The 8,668-nt window shown below is 44.0% G+C and overlaps 2 non-coding genes across 2 annotated transcripts; both read right to left on the bottom strand.

Annotated features, from left to right (window-relative positions):
* Positions 1–1,045: 1,045 nt before the first annotated feature.
* TRNAR-CCU (transfer RNA arginine (anticodon CCU)) lies at positions 1,046–1,118 on the bottom strand. Its single transcript has one exon. It is a non-coding gene; the product is annotated as a tRNA-Arg (tRNA).
* A 456-nt stretch (positions 1,119–1,574) lies between these two features.
* Positions 1,575–1,647, bottom strand: TRNAR-CCU (transfer RNA arginine (anticodon CCU)). The gene has a single exon. It is a non-coding gene; the product is annotated as a tRNA-Arg (tRNA).
* Positions 1,648–8,668: the final 7,021 nt, after the last annotated feature.

Here is an 8,668-nt window from a genome sequence, read left to right as displayed (position 1 = left end):
CCAGTTTGTAAGTGGGGGAGTTGATAGTAGAGACAATGGGACGAAGAGGTGTATCTTCTTTATGTATCTTTGGCAAGCCGTACAATCTTGGTGGCCTGGCTGCAGAAGGTTTCAACGAGAACTGTTTGGTCTGATCAATTAATGCGGTTGAAGCAGAAATGATGTTGTTGGTTTTGGAGACGAGGCTGTTGGTGGGGTCTCTTTTTATTTTTGTATAGCTGCCATCGTTGAGTAGTTCTTGAATTTTGTTGTTGTATTCTATTTTGTCCATGATGACAGTGGCATTGCCTTTGTCGGCTGAGAGGATGACAATGTCATCCCTCTTTTTTAATTGAGCTAATTCAAAACGCTCATCTTTGCTGATGTTGCTAGCTGGCATCTTAGCGTTTTTGAGGGTTACAGAGATTTCAGATCTTGCTACGTCTGCAGCGATGTGACTCAAGCCCTTGAGAGCTACATCTACTCGAGCAATTATATCATTAACTGGTATGTGTCTAGGTGTGACTGCAAAGTTTAGTCCTTTAGCTAAAACGGATTTCAAACCTTTAGAAATAGGACTGTTACTGCGATTAATTACGACTTTGTTAACATCTAGCTTTTCAATGTGTTTGGGTCCGGTTTCTTGTTTGAGAGGCGGTTGAATTTGGAAATCAAGTTGTCCTTACATTTAGTCGACATAGCGGCAGCTGAAGAGGCAGTCATTTTTTCCACATGTTCCCAATCCGATGTGGACCATAATAATAAATTGTCACGCACAACGAGTCTGTGCAAAATGTCAGCTCGATTGGATCACGGGAAGTGGATTAAAAAACGACCGAAAGATTTGCACGGTCGTAAGCGCGCAAGCAAGCAAGTGAACTTAATATGAAGGATTTAAAAATGGATACATATTTCCTCCTTTCGTCCCCTCTGCTTTATCAATGTTGATTCCTGTCACCAAAGTACACTGATTTCACACTCTCTTCGATCGGCACAGTACCACCTTCGCTTATCATCGTCAGATTCATAAACTTAACGTCTACAAAATGAACAACTTTTTCTCAGCTACCCCAGGTGGGACTCGAACCCACAATCCCTGGCTTAGGAGGCCAGTGCCTTATCCATTAGGCCACTGGGGCTACATGTAGCATGATGAAAACCTGGCTTATATACAGACTTCTTAAATAAACTCGCAATAATAATAGAAATGGATATGTATTTTCCCCTTTTATTCTCTGCTTGATCAATGTTGATAATTGTCACCAAAGTACACTGTTTAAAACTCTTGATTTGAAGCTTTCGTGACTTCAGGAATCCATACTCTTTGGTTCTTTTGGTAAATTCACGTAGGTATAAAATAAAATAAATCACGACGTTTCGGGCTCAACACAAGCGTCTATCATCAACACAAGCATCCATCATCATCATCTGATGATGGACACTATACCGACGTAACTTTACCGAAAGAACCAAAGAGTATAATTGAACACTGTTTTAAAACTCTCTTCTATAGGCACAGCGCCATTTTGGCTTTTAATTATCAGATTCGTTAACTTGACATTTTGATTTTACAAAATGAACAGCTTTTTCTCAGCAACCCCAGGTGGGACTCGAACCCACAATCCCTGGCTTAGGAGGCCAGTGCCTTATCCATTAGGCCACTGTGGCTACATGTAGCATGATGAAAACCTGGCTTATGTACAGACTTCTTAAATAAACTCACAATAAAAAAAATATATATGTTTTTCCCCTTTCGTCCCCTCTGTTTTATTCATGTTGATAAGTGTTTTTTTCCTAAAAAGTGGAAAATTTTGGAAAAAAAATTTCACGAAAATAAATTGTCACGCACAACGAGTCTGTGCAAAATGTCAGCTCGATTCGATCACGGTAAGTGGGTTAAAAAACGACCGAAAGATTTGCACGGTCGTAAGCGCGCAAGCAAGCAAGCAAGTGAACTTAATATAAAGGATTTAAAACGATTTCGATTTAAAGCTTTCGTGACTGCAGGGATTCATCTTCTTGGTTCTTTCGGTAAAGTCACGTAGAAGGGAAGTAATAAAATAATAAAAATAAAACATAATAAAACAATTCTCACGACGTTTCGGCCACAACGCAAGCAGCCGTCCTCAGGTGAAAACCAGGTCCGTCGAGGCGACAGAGTCTGAATGAAACAGCACACGAGCTTGGAGCATATATATAAGCTGGGCGCATTGACAAAGGAATTTGCATATCAAAAGGAATTTAGCATATTTATGGGAAATGCAGGAATGTGATTAGTACTGCATATGCATGTGCATTATGCAGGATTAACAGCATCAAAGGGAGCTGCAGTTACTGCTGCTGCAGCAGTTGCTGCTGCTGCTGCAGTTTCTGCTGCTGCTGCAGTTGCTGCTGCTGCTGCAGTTGCTGCTGCTGCTGCACTTGCTGCTGCTGCACTTGCTGCTGCTGCTGCACTTGCTGCTGCTGCTGCAGTTGCTGCCTTATCCATTTTAATATAACACTATGTATTATTCTACCCACCCTAATGTGTATCATACTGCTATATGTTTACTGTACAATTACGACACCATACATTACTCTGCACACTGCACCATGCCAGTGAGTGGAACGCGGTCTGAAAGTCACCGTTAACGTGAACACAATCAGTTAAGATCCGAAATGGTTTATTACGTCCTTCCAATGATTGCTAAGCCAGAATCCATCTTCTCGGTTGAAATTGTCTCTGTGTTTGTATATGTGGATCGCCTCATGAACGAATCTCTCATGATAGCCAAATGGCTTGCAGAGAACCTCTGTCTTGGAGAAGTCAATGTCATGTGAGCCCACTGAATTGTAACAGTGATCTGCCACGGCTGAGGTGTTTGTCCTACCGTGTTTCAGGTCTGCCTTATGTTCACGGATGCGGTCCGAGACATGTCGTTTGGTTTCTCCAATGTAACTGCTACCACAGAGGAAACTTAGTTTGTAGACGCCAGGGTACTGTATGTCTGGAACCACATCTTTTACAGACGGGACCAGATCACGGATTTTATGTACTGTGTTGAATCGGACCTGGATCTTGTGTTTAATCAGGATTTTGGAGATCTTTTTTGTGACCCCAGCAATGTAGGGTAAGGTGATGGTCTTGAAAGGCTCCTCAACAGGATCCTTCTTGATGGTTGGAGTGATGGCTTTGCGGATTGTGTAGTCGGAGTAACCATTAGCCTTAAGAGCTTGGCGTACGTGTTTGAGTTCACTGGAAATGTGTTCATGGTCGGAGATGCATTGGGCTCTATGATATAGAGTCTTGATGAGGGAATTCTTCTGGGATGGATGGTGGTGGGAATCCGGTTTTAGATAAGCATCCATGTGGGTGGCTTTCCTGTAGACAGAGTGGCTCATTGAACCATCAGGTCTCCTTTTGATTAGGACATCCAAAAAGGGTAGCTTGCCATCATTTTCGACTTCCATGGTGAATCTGATGGCTGGGTGTATGGAATTGATGTGGTCGAGAAATTGGTACCCCAAGGACTGAATGCTGGGGTACCCCCCCTGGTGAGACACTGCTTAACTAATACATACTTCACCTGGAATGGAACCTTCTACAAGCAAATTGAGGGCACCCCAATGGGCTCCCCCCTATCTCCGGTTGTAGCCAACATCTTCATGGAGAAATTTGAGACGGACGCCATCCAGACTGCCACTCTACGCCCGACCTTATGGAAGAGGTACGTAGACGACACTTTTGTCATCTGGCCACATGGCCGGCCTGCTCTAGACCAATTTCTCGACCACATCAATTCCATACACCCAGCCATCAGATTCACCATGGAAGTCGAAAATGATGGCAAGCTACCCTTTTTGGATGTCCTAATCAAAAGGAGACCTGATGGTTCAATGAGCCACTCTGTCTACAGGAAAGCCACCCACATGGATGCTTATCTAAAACCGGATTCCCACCACCATCCATCCCAGAAGAATTCCCTCATCAAGACTCTATATCATAGAGCCCAATGCATCTCCGACCATGAACACATTTCCAGTGAACTCAAACACGTACGCCAAGCTCTTAAGGCTAATGGTTACTCCGACTACACAATCCGCAAAGCCATCACTCCAACCATCAAGAAGGATCCTGTTGAGGAGCCTTTCAAGACCATCACCTTACCCTACATTGCTGGGGTCACAAAAAAGATCTCCAAAATCCTGATTAAACACAAGATCCAGGTCCGATTCAACACAGTACATAAAATCCGTGATCTGGTCCCGTCTGTAAAAGATGTGGTTCCAGACATACAGTACCCTGGCGTCTACAAACTAAGTTGCCTCTGTGGTAGCAGTTACATTGGAGAAACCAAACGACATGTCTCGGACCGCATCCGTGAACATAAGGCAGACCTGAAACACGGTAGGACAAACACCTCAGCCGTGGCAGATCACTGTTACAATTCAGTGGGCTCACATGACATTGACTTCTCCAAGACAGAGGTTCTCTGCAAGCCATCTGGCTATCATGAGAGATTCGTTCATGAGGCGATCCACATATACAAACACAGAGACAATTTCAACCGAGAAGATGGATTCTGGCTTAGCAATCATTGGAAGGACGTAATAAACCATTTCGGATCTTAACTGATTGTGTTCACGTTAACGGTGACTTTCAGACCGCGTTCCACTCACTGGCATGGTGCAGTGTGCAGAGTAATGTATGGTGTCGTAATTGTACAGTAAACATATAGCAGTATGATACACATTAGGGTGGGTAGAATAATACATAGTGTTATATTAAAATGGATAAGGCAGCAACTGCAGCAGCAGCAACTGCAGCAGCAGCAGCAAGTGCAGCAGCAGCAGCAACTGCAGCAGCAGCAGCAACTGCAGCAGCAGCAGCAACTGCAGCAGCAGCAGAAACTGCAGCAGCAGCAGCAACTGCTGCAGCAGCAGTAACTGCAGCTCCCTTTGATGCTGTTAATCCTGCATAATGCACATGCATATGCAGTACTAATCACATTCCTGCATTTCCCATAAATATGCTAAATTCCTTTTGATATGAAAATTCCTTTGTCAATGCGCCCAGCTTATATATATGCTCCAAGCTCGTGTGCTGTTTCATTCAGACTCTGTCGCCTCGACGGACCTGGTTTTCACCTGAGGACGGCTGCTTGCGTTGTGGCCGAAACGTCGTGAGAATTGTTTTATTATGTTTTATTTTTATTATTTTATTACTTCCCTTCTACGTGACTTTACCGAAAGAACCAAGAAGATGATTTAAAAAGAGCCGAGCTCTTGTAATAATAGGTTTTTGCCCTTTCAACTGGTACAAAAACTGACACCTTTATACAAGTCATCATGTTTGCAATAACCACAACACAAGCAGTCAAAATGCAAGCAAAAAGAAACAACTCTGATGATAATGATATGCACTGTCCTTAAAGTTGATTGGTCCACACCCGAGACAGTTGAAAGGGTAAAAACCTATTACTATATTTTGCCACTGGTAAAGAGGTCTCATAGTGTAAATGCTTACCCCGAGCTCTCAATACTCTGATAGTGCACTGTCTTTGAGTTGTACGCCTTTTGGCGTCATCTGGTCCAACACCAATGGAGACTAGGCTCTAAGAAAAGCTGTCTCGGGTGTGGACCAATCAACTTCAAGGACAGTGCATATCATTATCATCCGAGTTGTTTATTTTTGTTTGCATTTTGACTGCTTGTGTTGTGGTTATTGCAAACATGATGCCTTGTGTAAAGGTGTCAGTTTTTGTACCATTTGAAAGGGTAAAAACCTATTACTATATTTTGCCACTGGTAAAGGAGGTCTCATTCTTTACGGGGAGTGGAGACGAGGAGGAGGGAGCACAGTGAGACTCACGCTCACTCACTCGCACGCTGTCAGACTCGCTGTTTCACTCTCAAACTCTGTCTCACCCTCACTGTAATCACTCTCAAATACTCTCTCATTCACTCACTCATTCTCTGTCACATGCACTCTCTCACTCTCCCACTCACTCTCACACTAACTCACTATCACACTCACTCTCTTACACTCCCGCTCAATAACTCACGAGTATTTACTCTCACGCTCACATTCGCTATCTTACTCATACTCATTGTCTCACTCGCTCACCCACATGCACTCTCACACACACTCTTACTCTCCCGATCAATAACTCTTACATGCATTCACATTCACACTCACTAACTCACACTCACTCTCTCACTCACTTTATCATGCTCCCACTCACTCTCATTAACTCCCCCACTCACTCATTCTCACATTCTTTCATGCTCACTCACTCTCTCACTCACTCTGTCTCACTCGCACTTACTTACCATCACACTTACTGTAACTCTCATTCACGTTCACACACATTCACTCTAACACTAACTCTCTCACTCTCCCATGCACTCTTACAACATCAATCTCACACTAACTTTCACACTCATTCTCACTTTCACACTCCCTCACACACTGAATCTCACACTCACTAACTCTCAAATTCACTCACATTTACTCTCAATCACTCATGCTCACACACTAACTCTGACACTCATCTTCACACTATCTCACTCTCAAACTCATGCACTCTCACACTCACTCTCACTATCTCACTAACTCTAAAACTCATGCAGTCTTACACTCACTCTAATACTTACAAACTCTCACACTCACGCTCACTCACTCTCTCATAATCACTTTATACTTTCATGCAATCAGTCACACAGGGTTGGCATCGTACCCACAACTTCCTGCATCCAGGCGAGGGAGATAACATCTTAGTCTACATTATTGGAGGACTAGTCAACTGGTAGACTAATAGTCAACTGGTAGACTAACAATCTACTGGTAGACTAATAGTCCACTAGTAGACTAACAGTCCACTGGTAGACTAACAGTCCACTGGTAGACTAATGCACAGGGACAAATGCCACTGGGAGTTCCCAATGGCTGGACCACGTAGCAACTTCGCCCCATATTGCCAAAGCCTGGTCTTCCTCACTATGGAACCCAGGGCCCTCAGCGATGTTGGCTCATTGCTTACTTGCTGCACTTTCCCCAAAAGATTGCTGAAGGTTATACCGGGTGACCTGCATCTTTGTCTGTGTGTAGATGGCCAAGGCTGAAGAGAAGGTGGGCTCCAGGAGCAGCGTGCAATGGAGTGCGCTGCCCACATCGGACAGCGTTGCCATCGCCAGTAGTAAAACCCCACAAGGTGATAGATGTGATCAGAGAAGTCATGGTGGGGGACGTCATGGTGGTCACAGTTGAAAACAAAAACAAGCATGTGAATGGCTATGGAATAAAAATCTCGCGAGGCAGGGTGGCACAGCAGGAACACTCCTCGTGCATTTCTCTTTGGAGTCGGGATGATTTCCCCCTGCTCTGCATGGGATTCCTCCGGGTTCGCCATTTTCCTCCCACAGCTAAAGAAAATTATTCAAACATCCCAATGCAAAAAAAAAATTAGTGTTAGTGATTATATGCAGTCCAGGGATTCAGTGGAGCTTTCTTTGGTAAACAAGCATCGTATATTTTATTATCATTTCAGCAGGAAGGGCCCAATAAGTGGCTAGGCTATGTTTCTTGGGTGTCCTACGATCGTATGGATGTTAAACAAGTCTTCATGACAAAAGCGCGGTTTCATACAGTGAGGGAAATAGTATTTGATCACCTGCTGATTTTGTACGTTTGCCCACTGACAAAGAAATGATCAGTCCATAATTTTAATGGTAGGTTTATTTGAATAGTGAGAGAGAGAATAACAACAACAAAATCCAGAAAAACGCATTTCAAAAATGTTACAAATTGATTTGCATTTTAATGAGGGAAATCATTATTTGACCCTCTCTCAATAAGAACGATTTCTGGCTCCCAGGTGTCTTTTATACAGGTAACGAGCTGAGATTAGGAGCACACTCTTAAAGGGAGTGCTAACCTCAGCTTGTTACCTGTATAAAAGACACCTGTTCACAGAAGCAATCAATCAATCAGATTCCAAACTCTCCACCATGGCCAAGACCAAAGAGCTCTCCAAGGATGTCAGGGACAAGATTGTAGACCTACACAAGGCTGGAATGGGCTACAAGACCATCGCCAAGCCGCTTGGTGAGAAGGTGACAACAGTTGGTGCGATTATTCGCAAATGGAAGAAACACAAAAGAACTGTCAATCTCCCTCGGCCTGGGGCTCCATGCAAGATCTCACCTCGTGGAGTTGCAATGATCATGAGAACGGTGAGGAATCAGCCCAGAACTACACGGGAGGATCTTGTCAATGATCTCAAGGCAGCTGGGACCATAGTCACCAAGAAAACAGTTGGTAACACACTACGCAGTGAAGGACTGAAATCCTGCAGCGCTCGCAAGGTCCCCCTGCTCAAGAAAGCACATATACATGCCCGTCTGAAGTTTGCCAATGAACATCTGAATGATTCAGAGGACAACTGGGTGAAAGTGTTGTGGTCAGATGAGACCAAAATGGAGCTCTTAGGCATCAACTCAACTCACCGTGTTTGGAGGAGGAGGAGGAATGCTGCCTGTGACCCCAAGAACATCTCCACCGTCAAATATGGAGGTGGAAACATTATGCTTTGGGGGTGTTTTTCTGCTAAGGTGACAGGACAACTTCACCGCATCAAAGGGATGATGGACGGGGCCATGTACCGTCAAATCTTGGGTGAGAACCTCCTTCCCTCAGCCAGGGAATTGA

This window comes from Lethenteron reissneri, chromosome 45 (genome assembly GCF_015708825.2).
Source record: "Lethenteron reissneri isolate LAM-NWPU_2019-01 chromosome 45, ASM1570882v1, whole genome shotgun sequence".
In the NCBI taxonomy this organism is placed as follows: domain Eukaryota; kingdom Metazoa; phylum Chordata; class Hyperoartia; order Petromyzontiformes; family Petromyzontidae; genus Lethenteron; species Lethenteron reissneri.
The sequence above is the reverse complement of the archived record's forward strand: the minus strand, read 5'-3'. Positions and strand labels throughout refer to the sequence as shown.